The following is a 27,121-nucleotide window of genomic DNA, read 5'->3' as shown; positions in this document are numbered from 1 at the left end:
TCTTTCTCCTATATTTACTCATCCTTCCTCCTTCTTTCCTTCATCCTGCTCCATAATCCTCTTCCTTCCCTCCTTTTTTCTTTTCTATTTCTTTTCTCTCCTCACATCCTCCTGTTTGTTGTTAATTTTATTAGTGTGTACTTCTTCACCTACTTCCTCTTTCCTCGCTATCTTCTTTTCCATTATTGCATCCTTCCTTCTTTAATTACTGCCGTCCTTCCCTCCTTTCCTACCTCCTTACTTGTCCTCCTTAATTCCTATTTCCTTACCTCAGTTCCTCCTTCCTCCTCATGTTTTTTCCTGCCTTCCTTCCATCTCTCTTTCCTTCCTTCATCTCTTTCCCTAATTCCCCGCTTCCAATTCTTTGTTCTTTTCCTCCCTTCATACCTCCTTCCTTCTCTCCTCCCTCGTTCTCTCCCCACTTTACTCCTTACTTGCCTCCTTCCCAATTCCCTTTTCCCTTTTCCTCTTTACATGCCTCTTTGTCCCTCCTTCTCTCTCTTTTTCCCACTCCTCCATCCAACTTTTTCTCATTTTCCTCCTCGCTCCTCTCCTTTTTCTCCATCCCTCTTACTTCTGTATCACTCTCTTCCTTACCTCCTTCCTTGTCTCTACATCCTATTACTCCTTCCTTTCTTCTGTGATTACTCCTCCAATCACCTCCTTCTTTTTTTCATACTTGTCTCCTTCCTTTTTCATCTTATATCCCTCTTAACATACCTCCTCCCTCCTTTCTCACTTCACTTCTTTCTACTCCTTCTTTCCTTCTCTACAGGACCTTTTGTACTCGATCTGTCCATCAGCTCTTGGACCGTCTCTCGCCACACTATCACCTCCTCCTCCTCCTCCTCCTCTTCCTCCTCCTCCTCTTCACTTGGCCTCCTTCTTTCTCTCCTCCCTCGCTCCCTCCCCACTTTACTTATTTGCCTCTTACCCTACTTTGACCCTCCTTCTCTCTCTATTTTTCTACTCCTCCACTCATCACTTTCCTCCTCTCCTTTTTCTCAATCAGTATCACTCTCTTCCTCGCCTCCTTTCTTGTCTCTACATCCTCTTCCTCCTTACTTTTCTCCTTCCTAACTTCTCTGGTTCCTCCTCCTTATTCGTTTCCTCCCTACATGCCACCTTCCCTCCTTCTGACTCCTCCAATCACCTCTTCCTTTTTTCTTACTTGTCTCCTTCCTTTCCCATCTTTTATCCCTCTTTGGTACCTCCTCCCTCCTTCATCAACTCTTGGACTGTCTCTTGCCACACTATCACCTCCTCCTCCTCCTCCTCCTCCTCCTCCTCCTCCTCCTCCTCCTCCTCCTCCTCCTCCTCCTCCTCCTCCTCACCGGGCCTGGGCAGCTGTCAGGCGTCCCGGTGTTTCTGTTTGTGGCCAGAGCGGCTGCTCGGTGTCACGGTTCGGCTCTGTGGAGGAAACTGCAGGAGGAGCAGACCTGTCAAGAGCAGCTCTGGGGAGGCGCGAGGTGAGGTGAGGAGGTGCTGGGAGGTGAGAGGAGGCGCTCGCTGAGTGAGACGGGAGACAGCAGAGGAGCAGAAGGCAAAGCAAAGAAGACAAGTTACACTTTGGATGACAGCAAAATGACCAGAGGAAAAGAGAGGAGGAGAATGAAGGAGGTGGAGAGAGGGAGGAGAGTAGAAGACAAGATGTAGGAGGTGTAGAAGGTAGAAGGAGAGGAGGGGGAAATAAAGGAGGAGGAGGAGGAGAAGAAGAGACAAATGAGAGGAGGAGAGGAGCAGAAAGAGAGGAGATGAAGAGAGTAAATACGTGATAAAGTGGAGGATGAGCAGTAGAATAAAAGAGGAGGAGGAGGAGGAGGAGGGTATAGAGGAGATCAGCGGGGAGGAGGTGAAACAACAGCTCTAATCTCTCATCTCCCAACGGCGTCTCAATGGTAATGATGACACCAGCAGGAAGTTTACACTCAGCACGACTCCTCCCTCCTCCTCCTCTCCTCCCTCCTCTTCCTCCTCCTCCCTCCTCCTCCTCCTGTCTTCTTTCCTCCCCTCTTGTCTCCTCTTTCCCCTCCACCTCTAAAGTTTTCTCCATCCTCTGCTCCTGTCATCTCTTTACTCCTCCTCTCCTCTCTCCTTGTTTTCCTTCCCTCTTTTCTCATCCTCCTCCTGTTTCTCCTCTCTCCTCCCCTTTCATCCTTCTCTCCTGTCCTATTTCTTTCTCCTCATCTTCTCCTCCCCTCTTTCCTCTCATTCTCTCCTCTTCTCTCTCCTCTCCTGCTTCCTTGTCCTTTTCATCTTCTCCTCCCTTGTTTCCTCTCCTCTCCCCTCCTCTGTTCACTTTCCTCCCTTCCTCTTGGTTCCTATTCTCTTTATTCCTCCTTCTCTAGCCTCCTATTTCTTTCTCCTCATCTTCTCCTTCCTTGTTTCCTCTCCTTTCTTCTCCTCTCTTTACTTTACTACTCTTCCTCTCATGTTTCCTTCCATTTATCCTCTCCTCCTTCTCTGTTCACTTTCCTCCTCTCCTCTCCTTCTCTCTCCTCTTCTCCTCTCCTCCTCTCCTCTCCTATCTCCTTTCTTCTCCTCTCCTCTCCTCTCCTCTCCTCTCCTCTCCTCTCCTCTCCTCTCCTCTCCTCTCCTCTCCTCTCCTCTCCTTTCTTCCTCCTCTCCTCTCCTCCTCTCCGTCCCCCAATGAAGGGGGAGTGTTGCACCTCCCAGCGTTTCCCCTCTAACTTCATCTCCAAGGTAACAGGCATCATAATCATCAGCCTTTGTCATCATCATCATCATCATCATCATCATCATCATCATCATCACCACCACGGCGCTAATGATGCTAATTCATAACCAGCAGAGATCAGAGACATACATCATCTGCTGCTTGACCTCGGCAGGTGAGGAGGAGGCGTGAGGAGCGACCCCAGGCCGGTCCGGCCCGCTGACCTTCCAGACGGTCCGGCGTGATGGTGGGAGGCGGGCAGGATGCTGGTTAGCTGCCGGCGTGCCGTTGAGCGGAGGCTGACCTTGGAGGAGAGGCAGGTGAGAGCTGTCTGAGTAATGAGGAGTTTTACATCATTCATTTATTCATCACATTTATCTGGACAACTTTATTGAACCACAACAAACAGAAGTTTCCAGTAAGGAGATAAACATCACATGATCTGATTTTAGCTTTAATTTATATGGACAAATGATGTATTATTCTCACTTTCCTAAAAAGACTAACACCAACAATGTGTCCTGCAGGAATGAGTCCTAAAACCCAGAAATGAGTCAGCATGACATCACTTCCTGTTCCCTCGTCTGGAAGTCAACGGGTTTTTAGTTAGACGTCTTAAAATCAGGTCTGTGGTTAACACAGTAAATATCTCACTGGTGAATTCTGAAGCTTTTATGTGTCTTAAAAAGGCGGCTGCTAACAAGTGTCTAAATGAGACGACTAAACGTCATCACGTCCTCCTTTACAGCCTCGTTGTGTTTATACTCACACTCATGTGACCGTGGTGGTGGAGCTGGTTTATAGCCTAACGTTAGCTCTTTACTTCTGCTGATTGCTTTCACACTTTAAAGATCATAAAGTGGAGTTCATTAGTGGAGGTTATCTTGATGAACAAAACCTGTAAGTATCATAAACGTGTGTTTACCACAGAGATTATTTTCTGTAATAATCCAAAAAAGTATGAAAATAATAATAATAGAAATTAATAATAATAACAAACAAGAATAAATAAATAAATGGATAAATAAATAAATAAATTAAAACCAACATGTTTACTGAAAATCAGGTCTAAAGTTTGAGACGTACAGTTTAATAAATGTGTCCTTCTGGGTTTTCCAGTTTAAAGTCATTCTATCAGTCTTTTTTTTCAGCCGTTTCTTGGTGAGGGATTTCTTACGGGCTACCAATATCTGTAGAGTTTCTAAGCTTCGTCATTCTGATGATGAAACCCAGCAGATTAAACGTCGACTCTAAAAGCCAGACTGCCAAACACAAACCAAATCCATTTCATCATTACACATTCATCCTTCTGCCTTCATTTTAATTTCATCTGAATTCAGAAGCAGCCTCAGACTTTTAGCAGGAATATGTGTGTGTGTGTGTGTGTGTGCGTGTGTGTGTGTGTGTGTGTGTGTGTGTGTGTGTGTGTGTGTGTGTGTGTGTGTGTGTTGAATATGCAAAGAGGCGTTTTTGTATCCAACAAGGCCAGACTTTCTTTTCTTCCAGGAGAGACGATGATCTTTCATTGTTGCCGTCTCTTCTCTCTCTGTGTGTTTCTCTTTGGTCCTTGACACTAAAGAAAGAGTCACATGTTTCTCTTCTGATCTCTGATTCACTGGATAGAAACATTTAAAAGTATTCTTCTTCTCTTCTCAATCGTGGAGCTCTTCTTCCAAGGCTTTATACATACAGACGTAGGCAAAATTGTTGGTACTCTTCCGTTAAAGAAAGAAAAACCCACAATGGTCACTGAAATAACTTGAAACTGACAAAAGTAATAATAAATAAAAATTCACTGAAAATGAACTAATGAAAATCAGATATTGTTTTTGAATTATGGTTCAGCAGAATCATTTAAAAAAACAAACTAATGAAACTGGCCTAGACAAAAATGATGGTAACATTAACTTAATATTTTGTCGCACAACCTTTTGAAGCAATCACTGCAAACAAGTGATTTCTGTAACTCTCAATGAGACTTCTGCACCTGTCGACAGGTATGTTGGCCCACTCCTCGTGAGCAAACTGCTCCAGCTGTCTCAGGTTTGAAGGGTGCCTTCTCCAGATTGCATGTTTCAGCTCCTTCCACAGATGTTCAATAGGATTTAGATCCGGGCTCATAGAAGGCCACTTCAGAACAGTCCAATGTTTTGTTCTTAGTCATTCTTGGGTGTTTTTAGATGTGTTTTGGGTCATTATCCTGTTGGAGGACCCATGACCTGCGACGGAGACCAAGCTTTCTGACACTGGGCAGCACATTTCACTCCAGAATGCCTTGATAGTCTTGAGATTTCATTGCACCCTGCACAGATTCAAGACACCCTGTGCCAGATGCAACAAAGCAGCCCCATAACATAACCGAGCCTCCTCCATGTTTCACATTAGGTACAGTGTTCTTTTCTTTGGATGCTTCATCTCTTCGTCTGTGAACATAGAGCTGATGTGACTTGCCAAAAAGCTCCAGTTTTGTCTCATCTGTCCAAAGGACATTCTCCCAGAAGCTTTGTGGCTTGTCAATATGCATTTTGGAAAATTCCAGTCTCGCTTTTTTATGATTTGGTGTCCTCCTTGGTCGTCTTCCATTAAGTCCACTTTGGCTCAAACAGTGACGGATGGTGCGATCTGACACTGATGTACCTTGACCTTGGAGTTCACCTCTAATCTCTTTGGAAGTTGTTCTGGGCTCTTTGGTTACCATTCGTATTATCCGTCTCTTCAATATGTCATCAATGTTCCTCTTGCGGCCACGTCCAGGGAGGTTGGCTACAGTCCCATGGACCTTAAACTTCTGAATAATATGTGCAGCTGTAGTCACAGGAACATCAAGCTGCTTGGAGATGGTCTTATAGCCTTTACCTTTAACATGAAGGTCTATAATGTTCTTTCTGATCTCCTGAGACAACTCTCTCCTTAGCTTTCTGTGGTCCATGTTCAGTGTGGTACACACCATGATACCAAACAGCACAGTGACTACTTTTCACCCTTTAAATAGGCAGACTGACTGATTACAAGTTTGAAGATACCTGTGATGCTATTTACAGGACACACCTTAGTTTAACATGTCCCTATGGTCACATTATTTTACATCTTTTCTAGGGCTACCATCATTTTTGTCCTAGCCAGTTTCATTAGTTTGTTTTTTTAAATGATTCTGTTGAACCACAATTCAAAAACAATATCTGATTTTCATTAGTTCATTTTCAGTGAATTTTTATTTATTATTACTTTTGTCAGTTTCAAGTTATTTCAGTGACCATTGTGGGTTTTTCTCTCTTTAACGGAAGGGTACCAACAACTTTGCCTACGTCTGTACCTTTAACTAACCACATTCCTGGTGAATGCTTTTCAGGTCCTAACATCAGTTATTACGTCAACTTTAGAGACGGCCGCAACTTTCTTTTCAGTTCACCGTGGAAATCTACCTGCAAAACCTCTGCTGCAGACAGAAGATCCATCCCAGTCGGCGCTCGTAGCTAGAGTCAACCTGTTGCTGACCAGAGCGACGTGACGTAGATCCAGTTGTCAGACTCACATAATCATAATTTTCATCAAACGTGTTGGATATCCACCGACGATCATGCAGTGAGAGCTGCAGGAGACACCGAAGCAGAGACGATGAGATTCTGTAGCATCAAACTCACGTTTGTGTCGGTTTGGCGTTGAGACGAGTGCAACTGCAGAAGTAGAGCAGATTAGAGACAGTCGGTGGAAGCAGACAGCGACTTCTCTTCATCTACTGCACGACTCAAAAAGTTTCTACAGGATGAGGAGAGAGAGTAGAGAACAGCATCTTGACCGTGTCTACTGCCGCCTCGTCTGTCTGGTGTCCAAGTGGCTCTCAGTACAAGATCAGCCATTGTTTCCCAGTAGAGAGAGCTTGAGGCTGTGCTGTCGTGGGCGTTTCATTGTTCTGATTGTTCGACGTCCCGCTGCGTTCAAAGTTAAACTAAACTAAACAGCTGATCAGCTTCACCACATTTAACACAAATACTTAAAAGGAAGATTGATTTGTGCTGAATGTACAGGCTACTTTATACTTCATTTAATCCGTCACATTGAGATCTGGATCTCATTTAAGAGATGCTCTCAGGACGAGCAATGTGAAATGTACATAATCTTTTTGGGATTTCCTTTTACTTATTTTTTCTCTAAAGAATAATCCAAACGGACAGATTTCTTCTCTAATAGTGAACCTCAATGAAAGTCGTCGTTCCCTAAATTTTAACTTGCTAATCAACAAATGTATTAATCATAAATCAAAGGCGCCAAACACAGTGTTTGAATAAGAAATAAAGTTCTAGATGACATTTCTTAAAGCTGATGTGAAAACAATTAAAATCATGACTTTCTAACAAAGAACATGTTGAGTTTTCTGTAGCTCTCGTTGGGTATATAAATCTGCCAAATCTCCAGAGAAGCTGAGTAAACAGCGAAAGCCTCCAGCTCTGCAGCCACGTGCACAACCAGAAACACTGAAAGCTCCGCTGGTTCAGGAGGGAACACATTTACAATTCAAACCTCAGCAACTGCATCCCGGCCCGTTTCATCTCCGCCTTCTCTTTCTTCTTTCTTTGGGAGGTGAAGCCAGCCGCCGCCGCTAACCGCCGCCACCACCGCCGCGGTTTAGAGCAGGAGGTTGTTGTGGTGGAGTTTAGGTAAAGAGAACATGCAGGAACCAAAGAAAACACAACACGGAGAGAAAACAAGAGAAGAAGAAGAAAACAAAACCACAAACAGAAAATACATGTGCAGCGCATTGATTTGTGTTTGAGTGCCGGCATTTCTTCAGCAGTGCGGTGTGATGAGAATCCACACACACACACACACACACACACACACACACACACACACGCACACACACATAGCTTGTATACTCAGGAGAATCTGCAATCTGTGCCATTTTCTCCTGTAGTGAAATATTCGTATTCCCTGTGACAGCCGAGGGCGGCGGCAGAATTTATCTTCACATCCACATCTGAGCGCCTCGGCTGCCAAACCGCCGCCCGTCGCCACTGCCGCCCGCCACCCGCCGAGCCTGGAAATCTGCTCTAATAAGCAGAGCTGGCTGCCGAGGCACTGCTCAGTAAATATTACTCAGTAAATATTACGCTTACCAATCAAAAACGTCACCGCTTTCAATACGACTGCCTCTAAATATCAGACTGAGTTATAGCGCCGCTGCATGCCCTTATTCATTCTGCTCATAATTAGTCATTATTCTCTCACATCCGCCCAACGAGCCGACTCTCTCTGTGGCGACAAGTTTCCTCTCTGCTGGGATGAAGAATGTTTGGAAAGTTTCTTCTCGTGTGGCTGTTTTTTTTTCTTCCATTCTGCTGTAGAGATTTGACCCAACTGGATTTAATTCCATTTAATCCGCTCAATATTTATCATATTGCGTTACTTCTTTTATTTGTTTCTGGTGATATTCTATAGATTTTTTATTGTCAACAAATCCAACAGTGAATGTTTCTACTAACACGTATCACAGCCTGATATCTCTTCCTCCTCTGAGCCATAGAGCTCCTTTAAAACCACATCAATGAGCCTCACTGTTGTGAGACACAGACGTGGCGCTGATCTCTCTGCCCCTGTAGTTGTTGTATGTGGATTGAAAACACAATTGCATTTCCTCTCGTGTTCAGTGTGGTCACAATGCGTCTCTGACCACCTCCGGAGGTGGATCACAACCCGTCCTCTGTGCATTTTAGGTGCATTTACACCCGGACTAGCATGTGGTCAAGAACTATTCGATTGCAATCTGATCACCAGAAACACATTTTAATGCCAGGTGTAAAAGGCGTCTAATACTCTACAAACGGAAACCAGAATACTTCAGATACCAAAATCATATTGTGCATTCATATGCAGATATCTGTTTATAGAGACATTTCACCCTGATGGTGGCACAAGAGGAAAGGTCTTAACTCATCCCTGAACAGGTAATACACAGGTAACACACCACAGCCCGCTACACAGGTCCACACCTGTTAGAATGACAGTAAGAACGGGTCGAGAGTAGAACATAGTGATCAATGTCCTCATTATTTGTCGGTCAGATCGTAACGACACTGTTCTGTTTCTGGTCTTGTGGAAGCAGCGGATACAAGAAACAGTTCAAAAACTCAATAAAAGATTTAGCTGAAAAGCTTCTGTATCAGTTTGACGATCATCTCTGTGTGTTTACATCCCATCAGCTGGCTGTTAAACAGCTGCAGGAGGAGGAACTACTTCCTGCTGCGGAGGAAGACGAAGGACAGCAGAGTAACGAGTCGGCTACGTGAGTAACAAGAATCGACATCAGCTGCTCCTCAGCTCTGAGTGTGTGTGTGAGTGTGTGTGTGTGTGTGTGTGTGTGTGTGTGTGTGTGTGTGTGTGTGTCCACCATCTCCATAATGGATTGTGACTGGTTGATTGAAGTTTACTGAGAGCTGCTAATTGGACCAGAATGGAGAAGTGGTTTTGTGTGGAGTGTGTTTCATTTAGTGAGTGTGATCATGTGTGTGTGTGTGTGTGTGTGTGTGTTTGTTTGTGTGTACAGCTAATGGCTTTGTGCACGTGACTCATGCACAGTTTCTCTCCAACAGATGCTGATGATCAGACTGAGGAGGTGCTACAGAAAACAACAGTCAAAGTACAGTTGAACACGTATGTTGTGATCAAAGTTAATAAAAGAAGGTGACATTATTCTCGTAATATTATGACTTTATTGTGACTATTATGACTTTATAAACAGTAAATTCATCTAAACTGGGTTGAAAAACGATGTAACCTGGTTGCCATGGTGATGAATTACGTCTATTGACCACACCCCCATTCTCTGTTCCAAAAAACAGGAAGTAACACTGGATGGAGGGGGGCTCTAACGCCGGAGGCCGACTCCTCTGAATGGACCTACCTGTGGGCCTGCAGGTGAGTCATTTCCTGCCACAGATCCAGGAGGAGAAACTGATCAGTTTCATACTGACACCAGCCTCACCTGGCTAAACACCAGCCTCACCTGGCTAAACACCAGCCTCACCTGGCTAAACTGCTGTCCCACCCCCCCCCCTTCCGCTCCACCAGACTGTTTGTTCTCCGACTGTGTGAAGCCTCCGTAACGAGCGTGGTGGCTATTAGCCAAATGGCTGTAATATTACTCCCCTCAGACTCCACAGTCACTTTGCTCCTCATGTTGGCAATCTGTCTGAATGTGTTCTCTGTTATTGCCTCGGCTCTCTCCTCCGCCAGCAGACCTTATTAAAGGCTTTCTGTTTTGTTTTTTTCCTTTCTGTTTTTGCATAGCAGGCGAAAGCCGACACGCTAATATGCTGCTGCAGTTGTTCGGAGCGGCGGCGAGGCGATGAGAGCCGGCAGGTAAAACTTCCTGTTCCGACGGCTCAGGACAACGAGCTCCTCGTGTGTCAAATGTTCAGACATCCTGACAAATACGGAGGCCGGACTCACCGGCACCGGAGGACATGTTGGTATGTCAGCACATCAGTGGTAGGACGGACATTTACTCAAGTACTCAGTGCTTTACTTCTACTCCACTACATCTATCACACAGCTTTAGTTACTTTGAAGATCAATGTGTTACATAGAAAGTCATATTTATCTGCAATTAATCTCATGATTCTCCACAGTTAATCGTAATTAATCGCAAACTAATCACACATTTTGTATCTGTTCAAAATGAACCTTAAAGGGAGATTAGTCAAGTATTTAATCCTCTTATCAACATGGGAGTGGACTAATATGCTGCTTTATGTAAATATATGTATATATTTATTATTGTAAATCAATTAACAACACAAAACAATGACAGATATTGTCCAGAAACCCTCACAGGTACTGCATTTAGTATAAAACAATATGCTCAGATCATAACATGCGCTCGTCTCTCTTAGATGTGCATAAAAGTTAAAATATTCTCAACTTTTCAGCACCAGGCACGGAGTCGCACCGCTCGTTACACGTCACACTCAGCCAGGGCAGCCAATCAAATCAAGCAAGAGGCTGTCTTTAATACCTCACCACCTCCTTCCTGTTTTGATGTAGCTCACTAATCAGCTGTTGGACTGTGAGAGAGCTGTATGTGATAGTTTCATGTAGGCTACTGTCTTTCCCGTTAATCACATTTGATCGCCTGGTTGCGGACGCAGTCCCCCTCTACAGGTGCCGTTTTGCCCAGCGGGCGTTTTTGAAGTGGCCGCATCTGTAGCGACGCGTCTCGGTGTGATCGGCCCCTTCGGCCCCGATCAGACGGAGTGTGTTTGGTAATTGTTTTCAATGACAGTGAAGCGTTTTGTGTGCTGCTTTTGCGTTGCTGAGCGCCTCACGTTTTTTACGTTCTATGCGTCTTGCGTTTTTGCAGGAGCGCCCTGAGCACCTCGAGTTGAAAAAGATCAACTCGGAGTGGAAAGCTCCCGACGTCATTAGCGTTATTTTATCATTGCGGTGACTTTTGCTGGATACTCGGAGCTTTATGACTTTACCGACCGTAGATACCATGATCTGAACAGAAAACAGCAGGAGGCTAATTAGTGCGGCACTTGAGATTTCAAGGAAGTTGTTTTCATTAATTTAAACTGTACCATTAACTATTAGGTAGCATCGAGTTCATGGTTTGTGCTAAGCTAACGTTAGCACTCATTCGGTGGTGCAACAATTAAGAAAAAAAAAAAAAAGACGCAGCAAACTGCAAAAAACGTTCTGTCTGATCGGGCAACAAAAAGGCAGCAAAAACACGCTGTGATCACGGCCTGATGGTCAGACGTACTAAACTACAACAACATATTGATCCAGCAGACAACAGATAAGATCAGATGAGGTTAGTTTATATCATTCATAATTAAAAAAATAAATGTTAATTGTTGGGCAGCTCCAGCAGCAGCAGGAGGCTCCAGTCACATGTGAAGGAAAGTGTTAACACAAAGTGTAACATTATAACAACAGCTGCAGAGTTTCAGAGCTCTGCTGTTGTCAGGCCTCAGGTAAAAACCACACACACACACACAGCAGCATGCAGCATGCACGTGTACTGTAAAGAGCACAACATGTTATGCAAGGTTAAATTATTCATTGTGAAAATATTTAAAAGAAACAATAAGTGAGATTAAAAACAGGTGCACACATTGTCAACGTTCTCAGTGTTGATAGAAGGAACAAGCTGTGACACATTAGACCACATTAGACGGTTCCATGTTACAGCAAACAATGTTATCTACTCAGGATCTACTCAGGATCTACTCAGGATCTACTCATGATCTACTCAGGATCTACTCATGATCTACTCAGGATCTACTCAGGATCTACTCAGGATCTACTCATGAGCTATTCAGGATCTACTCATGATCTATTCAGGATCTACTCAGGGTCTACTCAGGTTCTACTCAGGATCTACTCAGGATCTACTCATGATCTACTCAGGATCTACTCAGGATCTACTCATGATCTACTCATGATCTACTCAGGATCTACTCATGATCTACTCATGATCTATTCAGGATCTACTCATGATCTACTCATGATCTATTCAGGATCTACTCATGATCTATTCAGGATCTACTCAGGATCTACTCAGGATCTACTCAGGATCTACTCATGATCTATTCAGGATCTACTCATGATCTACTCATGATCTATTCAGGATCTACTCATGATCTACTCATGATCTATTCAGGATCTACTCAGGGTCTACTCAGGTTCTACTCAGGATCTATTCAGGATCTACTCAGGATCTACTCAGGATCTACTCAGGATCTACTCAGGATCTATTCAGGATCTACTCAGGATCTATTCAGGATCTACTCAGGTTCTACTCAGGATCTATTCAGGATCTACTCAGGATCTACTCAGGATCTACTCAGGATCTATTCAGGATCTACTCAGGATCTATTCAGGATCTACTCAGGATCTACTCAGGATCTATTCAGGATCTACTCATGATCTACTCAGGATCTATTCAGGATCTACTCATGATCTATTCAGGATCTACTCAGGATCTACTCAGGATCTATTCAGGATCTACTCAGGATCTACTCAGGATCTATTCAGGATCTACTCATGATCTACTCAGGATCTATTCAGGATCTACTCATGATCTATTCAGGATCTATTCAGGATCTACTCAGGATCTATTCAGGATCTATTCAGGATCTACTCATGATCTACTCATGATCTATTCAGGATCTACTCAGGATCTATTCAGGATCTATTCAGGATCTACTCAGGGACATAAAGTCCACTCAGTAAAAATCCCTGATTTGTAGTTCGTAACATCACAATACTTACTATGTTCCTTAAATTATTAATTTGCCTCCTCTGATGACTAATTTGTTCCCTTCGCGTACTGTAAGTCTCTTTCACTGCTGTCGGCCTGGATTTAATGATGCCTTCAGGTGCGCTCTTGTTTTTCTATGTTTATGAAAAGAGTCCACTTGACCCAAATTTTCCAACAGCTCCCAGTTCACCAGTTCTAACATACACTGATATTTAAAAAAAAAAATGTTCTCCAGTTATGTGTTTGAATGTTTTAGTAATAATTAATCATTATTTATTTATTTTGCTGTGAACAAGTTTCTCCTCCGGAGCATGACAATGTTTTAAAAAACAAAATAATTTCTCATGCCTCAAAGCGCTTGAACACAAAAATATTTGTTGAAAATATGACGATACAAGTAAACTAAATGTATTTAAATGTCCTAATAAACTGGAAGGTGCTGTAATCTTAATGATGTGGTGACTAATTCAGGGCCAGTGTGGCTGGTGAGCTAATACAAATAAAAACTATTATCTCCTACCTTATAACTGATTGCCGACTAAGTTTAAAAATGCAACATAGTCCGTAATTAAGTTAGTTGGTTGTTAAGCTCAGTGTAACTATATTCTGTTTATTATTTTGGGAGTAATAATATGACATAACATCTGCACCAAACCTCACTGAAAACTCAGTGATTTTAGTCCTTATGTAAGTGTTTTTAAACTGTACTTTAGAGTATTTACAGTCATAGTTCAGAGTTAGACTGAAACTTTACAGATTTCTGGAGCGTTGAAATCTATTCTGAGGAGCTCGAGAGGGAGGGCGACACACACACACACACACACACACACACACACACACACACACACGCACACACATGCACACACACTGCAAACAGTACAGCTCATATTGTTTCATATCAGCCGAGAGCAGAAAACTAATTTCTCGTCTTTCCTCGGCCAACAGTCACCGGATGGATTCTCTGTGAGGAATTCTGCTGAAGCCTCCGACTCATCTCACTGAAAGAAAAAGAAAACCTGCAAAGTACACAAAGTAAGTTAGGTGTGTGTGTGTGTGTGTGTGTGTGTGTGTGTTGAGACCTGAGGAGGGGGTTCATTTTTAGTGAGGATGTTTTTTTAGAAAGTGGAAGGATTTGACATTTTTAGGTATGAGGACATTTTTTGGAAAGATTAGATTAAATTAGAATAAAAGCTTTATTAATCCCCAAATCAAATCAACTCATACAGACAACGAACAATATAGATATTGCATTCAAAGTACACAACAAAATACAAATACAAAGTACAGCAAATAAAAAAACAACATAGACAACCATTTGAGACATGATTAATTACAGCTGAAAGTGCTAGATCTAAAAAACACATATCTAAAAGTGTTCATTAAATCTGACCACTACTGGAAACAGCCATATTTTTGTAAAGTGAAGATATTTTGGAAACCTTTTATCATTAAAACGACAAACTATACTATGAATTTCTTTTTTAACATACTATACTGTGAATTTTTTTCATCAAACTATACTATGACTTTTTCAATTTTTTTTCGATATACTATATTACCTATTTCTTTCAACATACTATACTATTACTTTTTTTTATTTTTTTTCGACAAACTATATTATAACTTTTTTTTCGACATGCTATACTATGACTTTTTTTAATTTTTTTTCGACAAACTATACTATGACTTTTTTTCAACTTTTTTTTCGACATGCTATACTATATCTTTTTTTCAGACTTTTTTTTCGACATGCTATACTATGACTTTTTTTCGACATGCTATGCTACGACTTTTTTTTCGACATACTATACTGTGACTATTTTTCGACTTTTTTTTCGACATGCTATACTATGACTTTTTTTTCGACATGCTATACTATGACTTTTTTTTTTTTTAGACAAACTATACTATAACTTTTTTTTCGACATACTATACTATGACTTTTTTTTCGACATGCTATGCTACGACTTTTTTTTCGACATACTATACTATGACTTTTTTTCGACTTACTATACTGTAACTTTTTTTTTTTTTTTAGACAAACTATACTATAACTTTTTTTTCGACATACTATACTTTTTTTTCGACACTAATAATAACTTATTTTTTGGACTTATTTTTCGACATGCTATACTATGACTTTTTTTTCGAACCTTTTTTGCGACATGCTATACTGAGACGCTTTTTAAATTTTCGACATACTATACTAAGATGTTTTTTTTTATTTTTCGACATAATATACTTTGACTTTTTTAAAAATTTGTTTCGACATACAATACTATGACTTTTTTTCGACCTGCTGTATTACGACTTTTTTATTGACATACTATACTATGACATTTTTAGATTTTTTTGACATACTACACTATGACGTTTTTTTAATTTTTCGACACACTATACTAAGATGTTTTTTTTAATTTGTTTCGACATAATATACTATGACTTTTTTTTCATCATGCTATACTATGACATTTTTAGATTTGTTTCGACATACTATACTAAGATGTTTTTTTTTAATTTTGACATACTGTACTATGAATTTTTTTTAAAATTTGTTTCGATATACTATACTATGAATTTTTTTCAACTTTTTTTCGACATACTATACTATGACTTTTTTTACGACTTTTTTTTCGACATGCTATACAAAGACGTTTTTTTATTTTTTGACTTACTAAACTAACATTTTTTTTTTTTTTTTCGACATACTATACTTTGACTTTTTTTAAAATTTGTTTCGACATACTATAGTACGACTTTTTTTCGACAAACTATACTAAGATGTTTTTTTTTATTTCGACATACTGTACAATTTTTTTTTTTAATTTGTTTCGACATACTATACTATGACGTTTTTTAATTTGTTTCGACATACTATACTATGACGTTTTTTTATTTCTTTCGACATACTATACTATGACGTTTTTTAATTTGTTTCGACATACTATACTATGACGTTTTTTTATTTCTTTCGACATACTATACTATGACTTTTTTTCGACATGCTATACTATGACTTTTTTTTCGATAGGCTATACTATGATTTTTTAAATTCTTTTCAACATACTATACCATGACTTTTATTGACATACTATACTATGAGTTTTTATTTTTTTCGACATTCTATAGTATGAATTAAAAAACATACCGACATACTAAACTATGACTTTTTTTCTCGACATGCTAAACTATGACTTTTTTTCTCGACATGCTATACTATGACTTTTTTTTTGACATGCTAATGATTTTTTTTCTCGACTTACCATGCTATGACGTGTTTTTAAAATGTTCCATATATTTTATCGAAAAAAGTCATAGTATAAGATGTTGAAAAAAAGTCATAGTATAGTATGCTGAAAAAAAAGTCATAGCATAGTATGAATAGAACAAAACAAATCAGAATCAGAAAAGGAATACGGTTTATTGTCAAGTCAACTATTAAATCACAAGTAATTTGCCATGAATTTTGGTTAAAACACTACAATAATCATATTAAGAAGAGATGAAAATACAAGCAAAGTACTGCAAAACTCAAGAACATAAATATGAAATAGAAAAATGAAAATACAAATATGAAAAATGTTCTATAATAATTTCCTAACAAATATTTACAAAATGTCTGCAATATGTAAAATAAAATTTTTTATAGCGATAGTTTTGTACAGGATGTGCAAAAAGTATGTGTCCACGTTGTGAGGGGTCGGCCACAGTCCTTCCCTTCAATTCTTAGGGTCCTGGAGGCGTAGAGGTCCTAGAGGGGGCAGAGTATTACAGTCAATCACACAAAAAAGACGTTGTATAGTATGTTGAATCAAGTCATAATGTAGTAAGTAGAAAAGAAAGTCGTAGTATACTATGTCGAAAAAAAAACGGAATTGTATAGTATGTAAAAAAAAAGTCATAGTATAGCATGTCGAAAAGAAAAAAAAAAAAGTCACAGTATAGTATGTAGAAATAAAAAACTGACCTTTCACGAGATGAAAACTTGAAGCAGAACTATGAGAGGGAGAGAAGAGACGGGGAGACAGAGAGATGCACAGCATTAAGGATTACAATAAGAACCTTAAAAATAATAGAAATATGACTAATAATAACAATAATGATAATAATGAAAATAGTAGCTGTGGACATCAAGCAGAAACACGGCAACAAACAGAAAGAACTAAAACTCAGGGGACAATTACCCGGATGTCAAGTTAGTAACATGCATTTGTTACAACCCGGCTCAAAGGTTGCAACAAAAATGGGAGACCAGATGAGTTTAAAAATAGTAACAGGCATTTATTTAACAAACTAACAATAAATAACTAAATAAACGTGGAAAGTCAGTAATCAGTGATGTAGGCATGTGTGGGTGTGTGAAAATGTCTGCTGCAAACAAAACCAAAACAGGTGTGCCAGCCAAGGAAGAGAGCCACATCTGTTGAAAGGTAGAGAGCTTTTATCCCAACCACACCAAGGCCAGGTGTGGCTCATCAGCCTGACGACCCTCTCTCCTGCAAAACAAAGGAGAACCAGCAAAGAGACACAGGACACCAAGTGGAGTGGAGGGGTCGTCACACATTTCTTTTAATATGCTGTGATTATGACTATTGCTCTGATTGTTTTGCAGTGTTCTTGTTGAAGGATCTCTAGAAGGATTTTGTTGGAGAGGAAATCGAACACAACCACCGAAAGCTTTCGCTCTGATGAATGACCTGATGCTCTTCCTTAAGATAGAAAAGATAAAATATTACGTTAGAGGGTCAACCCAAAAAATCCATACAACATGGGACCCTTTAATATCTTATTTATTTATAGTTAGTCTCTTCTCCAAATTTAGGCAGGCACTGTAATTTAACTTGAACATCCCAAAATGTGTTTATCTTTTCCTATGCAAAATGTTGAATTCATTAATCTGTATGTATGTTTTATTTTAATGTGTTTGCTGGATATATTTTTATTTATTTTATTTTATTTATTCATTTCTTTTTTGTTATTTACATTATTATAATTTAGTTTTATTATTTATAATTTTTTTTTTAAACGTATTACTTAATTTTGAACCATCGTTCTCTGTGTAGATATGTTATTATATGTTTTTTTGTCTAGGCAGTGGGAAAGTGAAAATGCTCTGTGTTAAATATCTGTGAATACTAATGTTTTTCTTAAATAAAAATATTATTAAAATATTCTGGTGGAGTGTAAGGATTGTTTTGAGATAGGAAGTGCCTGATTTTTCCATTGTTACGTAGATGAAAGAAGGTGATCCTCGAAGTTTGTTTCATGTGGGAGTTAACGGACGTATCCTGATCAAAGATATCTCTGTTATATAGATGGTGGTGCTGGAGGCCGGGGCAATGCCATCTACGTGTATTAACTTCAGTTTTGTATGCGTTTAACATCCGAAAATTACAGGTCACCCAGGTCTTTATGTGCTCAAGGCATGTCATATAAAAAGTCATAGTATAGCATATCGTAAAAAATGTCATAAAACGTGATAGTGGGCCATAAAAATGTTATAAAAAAGTCCTAAAAATGTGATATTTGGAATCAAATGGCAAACTTCATTTGGAAACACCAGGCATTCAAACATTCAGTTAAGTTAATATTAAGTTAATATTAAACAATATAAAGATACTTTCCCCATCGTTCGTTAGTTGTCACCGGCAACATGATGGTGGAGGTGCGAGAGGGAGCGTCAGGTTGTGGAGTGTTAAACCCCCTGTGGTCCGTCTGGAGGACGAAGCACAAATTAAAAGTCTCGCTAATTAGCGAGCGATAAAAATAGTTGTGGAAACGGTGGGATCTGGATCACAGTTTGCACTTTAGCCTCCGTTCTGACACCACGGAGCTGCAGCCTGCAGTTAGAGAGGAGTCAAAACAAATGAATCCAACGTGTTAGAATAATAAAACACACGCATACATTATGAATATGTTTAATATGAATGTTTATCTAAAACCGTGCTGTGTGATATCTGGGATCTAAACACAGCCTCATCTCCAGGTTTTATAACTTGTTGACAGAAAGAAGGCTGTTTTCCTCTTTTTCTTTTTCTGGATTGGATGAACGTGTGAAATAAGGTCAGTAAGTCACCCCAGTGTGTTTCATTTACGTCTGTGGGTGCAAAAGAAAAACAAATTGGTTCTAACAAGCAACTCTGACTCATTTCATCAGTCTACCAATAAGGTGGGGTTTGAATTATTCTCATTACTTTTCAGGGGAAAAAAACATTTTTATAAATTACAGAATAGAAATGAAAATTTCTCCTGCCACCAGAGAGAAAAAAACACTTATTTCATCTCACATGTCACATCACACATGGAAATAAAATCACATGAGAACAATATCATAAATCAGGCTAATTTGTGAAACAAAAATTGATGAAATTCTGCACACAGGAATTCAACACAAATTATATCTGATTGAAGAATAATCTCATCTAATTGGCTATTTTTTATCTTGTTTTTACAAAATATTTCAGGATTTTCATGCAGTCTTTTACTCTAACCGACTAATTATACAAAAACAGACACATGCACCATCGAAGTTTGTAGTTTAGGTCGAGCTGGAGCTGCAATTACTCATCAACTTACTTATTATTTATCAACCTGGAACATGTTTTGCTGCAATAAAGTCACATTACAGGAAATGGGTTTTCCCGTCAGCAAACAAAAGTTCTGTTTATCATCGGCGTTACTCGCCAAAACACGATGTGTGTGTGTGTCCTTTGGCTATAACAAATGCTTTCTTCATAAATCATTTGCAAAGCTGATTTTAAATCCTTCATTGTTTACGTTCATGTTCGCTCGCTTGCAGACTTCTTCACCACCTTCGTTGACACGTTACTGCTCAGGCGGTGGGAATCATGATACGGTGCCACAGTGTAATTAGTCAGAGGGGGGGGATCGTGAGCACCCGCTTTGAATGAATGAGCTAGTTGAATGGGTTCTATCAGTGGTTATCAACCTCATAGAGATGGGTTAGGAGGGGCCTGTTACACCTACCCGTAGGTTCAGAAGGCCGTTATCATCTGTTCACATGGTTAATCACCGATACAAGAAGACGATGTTGACGTGTAGTTGCCATAGTAATAAAGAGGAAGTTAGGTGACGTAGTATAAAGAGCAATAAAGTCCATATGGAGTGGTAGTCGGGGGCGATGGACGGGTCAAACAAACACAGGACTCACCCAGGAGACGCTGACTTATTTTGCCTTTCTTTTTTGTGTTAACTGTTAACTAATAACTTGCGTTAACGCGTTATTATCACATTCCATAAGTAAATAAGAGCAGGTGTGCAAAGCTGCTTTAAAAAGTAGAGATGGCCTATTTGGCCTTGTTTAAAATGGTATTCTAGTGGGAACGGAGGAGTTTTTGTAAGTTCTCTTTTAGTCCAGAGGTGCTCTGCTGCTGCTGCCTGATGGGAGTAGCTGAAAGGAGGTGTGAAGGGTCCTTAGTGATGAAGTCTACCTTTCTTTTTACTGCAGGACTGTAAAGGTCTGAGAGCCGGGCTGAGTGATTTTGATTGCACGCTTGATGATTCTTGTAAGTTGTTTTTTTCTCTGTGAGGAAGTTGTGCCGGGATGCAATATTGAATGTGAGGACTGATTCGATGAGTGACTGTTACATTGCTGTTAAAATGTCCTGTCCAACTTTAAAACCTTTCAGCCTCCTCAGCAGAAACAGGAGCTGTTGGGCCTTTTTATCGCATGTTGAGTGAAGGACAGGTGGTGGTCGATCTCAGTGCTTAAAAAGGTCCAACGTGGCCAGAATTTAAGTTTAAAATATAAAAAAAGAACTAACATTATCAACAGAATGTGAAGGTCACAGTGTTGAAGGTCACAGTGTTGACGTTATGCCAAATGCATGTATTGCGTTGCAGAAATATCTACTGAAATGAGCATGCTAACCTGCTGGCCCTGGCCCGTCCGCTCTCGTAATAGCACTCGTACCTCTGAGAAGGGAAGCGATCCCTCGCCATAATGTGGACACGTACCATAAAGCATGCAACGCTGCGGGAGACGAACTGACCTTCTGTTATCAGTTAGCTCAAATTCATCCAGCGCAAACCCGCTGAGCAAAGCTCCGAGGGTCTGACCTCCTGCTGGATCAGCAAACTTTATGTTGTTGCCGATACGAGGGATAGATCCAGCGCCAGCCCGCTGTGACTCCCAACACTGGGGTTTAGCAGTCTGAATCTGAGTCGCCACAAACGCCAACTGAAGCTCCGTCCCCCGGAGCCGCTGCACGCTCCCTTCACAGCGAAACAAAAACACGAGTTGTTCCTTCGTCTGTGCCACAACCGACCCAAGCCACCAAACAAACTAACAAATGGTACACGGAGCGTACAGCCCCGGTTAGTGTCACAGGAAACACACAGATGGCTGACGTAAACTATAAATCGACGCCTAACGTGAAGATTATAATCCGGGTTAGCAGGGATTATTTTGATGACTGTAGATTGAGATGATATGGGCCCAGTAGTAGAGGTGAAATGCTGCCCTCCAGGTGGCCAGACATCACACATCACACCTTTAAAGATCTCGAGCTGTTCCACCAGCCTGAGAGGACCAGAGAGACGGCGTGGAGGTAACTGAGTCTCAAACCGCGAGTCAACACACAACGGAGCGCCGCGCCTAATGAGGATTCACAATCTCAGATCAGCACATTATTAATACTCAGATGAGTCTCAAAACAAGTTGATTTGTGTCATAAACAGCTCAATACTCCCGTCCCATTGGCTGACGTTTCATCTTGATCAAGGCAAATGATTTCCAGGAGTCTGTAATGTGAGTAAATGACTTGTAGATTTTTTTTGCAGCGTTCATCCATCTCTCCTCTCGGGGGGATTTACAGATAAAACATCGTCATCGTCTGCATCAAACTGACTGAAGGGCCTGCAGAGACTTCTTGTCAACAGATTAGGAATCACTCGAAGTGAATTGTCCTCATCATTAATATGTGCATAACACGAACGAGCCGGCACGCCGCCGCCGCTGATGAACAATGAGGCCGTTTCATCTTCAGCTGAGTGCCACTCTGATGAATATTCAGACGAGGGAAACTGGGCTTTAAACGGTACACACTGAGCCTCTTAGCTAAATCAGCACTCGCTCCTTTATTAACATACTGGAATCAGTAATTATGCCCCGTCGCATGTTAGCTTTACACAACACGACTACAAAAGATACAACCGAAGGAGAAGCACTGATGTTCCGTATGATAAGAACTGCAGAAGCATATTTCCATTTCTATAAGAAGCAGTTGAGAGTCAGTGAGTTCACTGTAAATACACTAGCTCCATCTTTACCAGTATTTATTGTTGAGTGTTAAACCTGCAGTATAGGGTTGTGTTTACACTGCCTGCTCACTGTAATGAAGTTTAGCTCCTGTGGGGAACAGTTCACACAGATTAAAACATGGAAAACAACTTAGAATCGGATAGATTTTGGGCAAAACTCCTGTGTGGAAATCAGGCCTGGAAATAAAACTGCACTATATAAAACCAACGTTGTTCTTTGCTTTTAAATAAAGCATCGTGTATTCAATCCATCACAGATTGATGTTTTTTTGGGGCTGTGATCGTTTCAATTAAAGAGTGATTTCTCCTTCAAGAAAAGCCTCGAAAAGAAGAAGAAAGTCTGATAAAATAAATATGAATTTGTGCAGCAGAAATATGTTTGGTCTGTTGTGTTTTCCTGTTTATCATCTCACGGCCCTTCAGATGCGTCTTGCGACCCCTTAAGGGAGTCACAAACCCCAGGTTGGGAACCACTGCCATTAGACTAGAACATTACCAAAAGAACACAGAGAAGCTGTTTCAGTGCTCCTCCGATGAGTATCGGTGTGTTTGTGGTCGGTTTAACCCGGAGTCAGAGGTTAGTTTGAACAGTTAACTCCTAATGGAGCCAGAAGCATCAGCACTGTTGCTATGGTTACCTGTACTGACTTAGGATGCTGTCTTAACAGGTAATGGGATGTTTGCGGTGATTTTAAGGTGAAACTTCCCCAGCTGACTGCTGAGATCAACACAATTATTTATTGTATTACAAGTTTTCTGAAACTCTACGTTTAAATATGCAAATTAGGCATTATCTTATTAAATATAAATAATAATACATTTTCAGATCAGAAATGTAAATATTGGATTAGATTCAAAGTTCTTGTTTAATTTTGGTGACGTATTAAAGTCAAAGGTTTTTACTGAGTGAAGTTTGGATATCTCTCACTCTATAAATCAGAAAATACTGTCAACAACCATCAAAAAAATCAATTTTCATCATGTTTTTAGTAATAAAATGTTGTATAAATCAGGCTGTGAAGGATATATGAACCCCCTCCTCTGTAAAAACCTTCAGAAGATAGAGAGGAGTGAAACTGGAAGGTTTGGTGGATGTAAGTGAAGTGAAGTGGAGATTTCTGGCTCAGAGTCCGAGAAATAAATCATTTTGAGAAAACGGACTATAAAGATAAAGATTGTGAATTAATTGCATTTTGTAAGATAACGACAGGTTAATAGTGTAAACATGTTAACTAATAAATATCCCCATGAAACTTCCCCAGTTGATTACTGACATTAAGACAGTTCTTTTTTTTTTATTACTTTAAACGGCGCTATACTGATATATATATATATATATATATTTATACTGGATATAGCTATCAAGAAACTGGACTGGACAGATAAACTAATATATGTAAAAGTCTGAATGAACAACAGATGAATTAGTAATGTTATTAATATATAAATATGCAGTCCGTCCTAGTTATACACAGAGTAAAACCCTCAGGCTTTTACATTCATGTTATTCTTATTTTTACATATCGTCGCTGCACTTCGCTGATTTAAATCCCACAGGGGGGGGGGGTTACACTCCACATTTAAAATATCACATAATCACATTATGTAAAACACATAAAAAAGGTTATTTATTATTCACATGTGACACTCAGATTAAAGTGTTTTGTTGTTTATTATGTGAGACGTGATTTTATACACAAAGCTAATTTCTCATTTTGATAAAAGAATAACTGTTTAAATATTAGAGCGATATATTTTACAGTGTGCAGCAGACTGCTGCTGAAGATCTGTGGACTGAAGAGATTATCTGGATTTATCAGCTTTGGCCATTTTGCCAGAGATTTTCATTTTTTCTTTTTTTTCGTCAGTTAGATGGAAAACAAACCTGCATGAATAAAACCAAACACCCCCCCCACCCCTCTTTACTAAAGGAAGATGACTGGATCAGATTTACCTTCCTGATAGCAGCAGTAAAGAGGATTTGTTGGAGTGGAGTCCACACGGCGGCTCACATGTGTTCACTGTTCATCAGAAACACAGAAAACCTGGAGGTCTCCAAACAAACATCATGAAGCAGGAAGATAAGATGAGAACGCTGCGAGGACAGAGAGCGGAGCGGAGGATTAAACAGATTAAACACTGAAGTCAAACTGTCACAGCTGCATGACGTCTAAACACACACACACACACACACACACACACACACACAGTCCAAGTTTACACAAAGCACAACAACACAGTCAAATAAAACAATCAAACAATAAAACAACACAGAAATATAAAAATAACCTGAACTGATGATTATTTTACTGCTGCTTTAAAAGGTCAGAAATGAACTTTTAGCCTCTTTTCAGCCAACATGGACAAGAAACCCTTAATATACTCAGAAATAAATGGAACGTCTGTTATGTTACATAAAACAACTACAGAGAGACACAAAGAAACCTGAAATAGACATAGAATAACCACAAAAAGGAGCAAAATCACTACAAAGAGACACAAAATGAACACAAAGAGACACAAAACAACCACAAAGAGACACAAGATGACCACAAAGAGACACAAGATGAAACGTTGACGTTGTTTAAAGGCGTTTAAAGGCGTTTATCGGTGTTTAACGGTGTTTATCGGTGTTTAACGGTGTTTAAAGGCGTTTATCGGTGTTTAACGACGTTTAACGGTGTTTAACGGCGTTTAACGGTGTTTAAAGGCGTTTATCGGTGTTTAACGACGTTTAACGGTGTTTAACGGTGTTTAAAGGAGTTTAACGGTGTTTAACGGTGTTTAAAGGAGTTTAAAGGTGTTTAACGGTGTTTATCGGTGTTTATCGGTGTTTAACGGTGTTTAAAGGCGTTTATCGGTGTTTAACGACGTTTAACGGTGTTTAACGGTGTTTAAAGGAGTTTAAAGGTGTTTAACGGTGTTTAAAGGAGTTTAAAGGCGTTTATCGGTGTTTAACGACGTTTAACGGTGTTTAAAGGAGTTTAAAGGTGTTTAAAGGAGTTTAAAGGAGTTTAACGGTGTTTAAAGGTGTTTAACGACGTTTAACGGTGTTTAAAGGAGTTTAAAGGTGTTTAAAGGAGTTTAAAGGAGTTTAACGGTGTTTAAAGGTGTTTAACGACGTTTAACGGTGTTTAAAGGAGTTTAAAGGTGTTTAACGACGTTTAACGGTGTTTAAAGGAGTTTAAAGGTGTTTAACGACGTTTAACGGTGTTTAAAGGAGTTTAAAGGTGTTTAACGGTGTTTAAAGGAGTTTAAAGGCGTTTATCGGTGTTTAACGACGTTTAACGGTGTTTAAAGGAGTTTAAAGGTGTTTAACGACGTTTAACGGTGTTTAAAGGAGTTTAACGGTGTTTAACGGTGTTTAAAGGAGTTTAAAGGTGTTTAACGGTGTTTAAAGGAGTTTAAAGGTGTTTAACGGTGTTTAAAGGAGTTTAAAGGTGTTTAACGGTGTTTAAAGGTGTTTAACGGTGTTTAAAGGAGTTTAAAGGCGTTTATCGGTGTTTAACGACGTTTAACGGTGTTTAAAGGAGTTTAAAGGTGTTTAACGACGTTTAACGGAGTTTAACGGTGTTTAAAGGAGTTTAACGGTGTTTAACGGTGTTTAAAGGAGTTTAACGGTGTTTAACGGTGTTTAAAGGAGTTTAAAGGCGTTTATCGGTGTTTAACGGTGTTTAAAGGAGTTTAAAGGCGTTTATCGGTGTTTAACGACGTTTAACGGTGTTTAAAGGAGTTTAAAGGAGTTTAACGGTGTTTAAAGGTGTTTAACGACGTTTAACGGTGTTTAAAGGAGTTTAAAGGTGTTTAACGGTGTTTAAAGGCGTTTATCGGTGTTTAACGACATTTAACGGTGTTTAAAGGAGTTTAAAGGTGTTTAACGGAGTTTAAAGGAGTTTAACGGTGTTTAAAGGTGTTTAACGACGTTTAACGGTGTTTAAAGGAGTTTAAAGGCGTTTATCGGTGTTTAACGACGTTTAACGGTGTTTAAAGGAGTTTAAAGGCGTTTATCGGTGTTTAACGACGTTTAACGGTGTTTAAAGGAGTTTAAAGGTGTTTAACGGTGTTTAAAGGTGTTTAACGGTGTTTAACGGCTCTAAAAGATGGGATGATGGAAGTGGAATCCGTTGTTGATTCCAGGTTCTGGCCATCTGATCACAACGTCTCCCTGTGGAGGTTTTCCTGGACTCTCTAACTGGGAGGAGACTCAGAACAGACCCAGAACACACTGGAGGGATTAGTCATCCCATCTGGACCGGGAACACCCCGGATCCCCCGGAGGACCTGGGAGACGTCTGGGATCCGTTACTGAGCCGGCTGCTAACACGACCTGGATTAACGCCGCTTCACTCCTTCACCAGACGGAGGCGCTGCGCTGACGTTCTGTTGTTCGCTGGCTTGTTTTCTCTCTCATTGAAACTCCTGCTTGGTTCTGATTCTAAATGGGACCATAAGTCAATAGATGAGCATCCTGCTGTACTGAGAGAAGAGAGACGTCTATAGAACCAGAGGAGTCGCCCCCTGCTGGCTGCTGGACAGGACGCAGGTTTAAGGCTCTTCAGTGTTGACTTCACTTCTCAGACCCGGAGGTTACCCACCGGGCTGAAGTCAGTAAACTTAGTGCTGATAGTTCAGAGAGTTCACTACCTCCCCGTGCACCTGTTCACAAGGTGTGCATTAGATGATATTAAATGTGTTGTTTGCCGGTTTAAAGAAGAGGAAGAAGAGGAAATATAACAATTCCTCTCCTACTTTGGTGAATCAGTGTGGACATCCCCGTCTCCTATAAAATTACGTTCCCATTCAACCAAACGTTTTCAATTATCTCCCTGATTATGGTCACAGTTTGAAACAGTTTGAAACAGTTTGAAACACGCGGTTTAACTCGTTGTAACTACCTG

General features: G+C 40.1%; 1 long non-coding RNA gene across 1 annotated transcript; it reads left to right on the top strand.

Moving 5' to 3' along the window:
* The first annotated feature begins 2,567 nt into the window (after positions 1 to 2,567).
* On the top strand, positions 2,568 to 10,156 carry LOC141774878 (uncharacterized). Its single transcript, XR_012595496.1, has 5 exons — positions 2,568 to 2,997; positions 8,875 to 8,957; positions 9,265 to 9,325; positions 9,514 to 9,589; positions 9,965 to 10,156. It is a non-coding gene; the product is annotated as an uncharacterized LOC141774878 (long non-coding RNA).
* Positions 10,157 to 27,121: the final 16,965 nt, after the last annotated feature.

The sequence above is a fragment of the Sebastes fasciatus genome, chromosome 10 (assembly GCF_043250625.1).
Source record: "Sebastes fasciatus isolate fSebFas1 chromosome 10, fSebFas1.pri, whole genome shotgun sequence".
NCBI lineage: Eukaryota > Metazoa > Chordata > Actinopteri > Perciformes > Sebastidae > Sebastes > Sebastes fasciatus.
The sequence above is the reverse complement of the archived record's forward strand: the minus strand, read 5'-3'. Positions and strand labels throughout refer to the sequence as shown.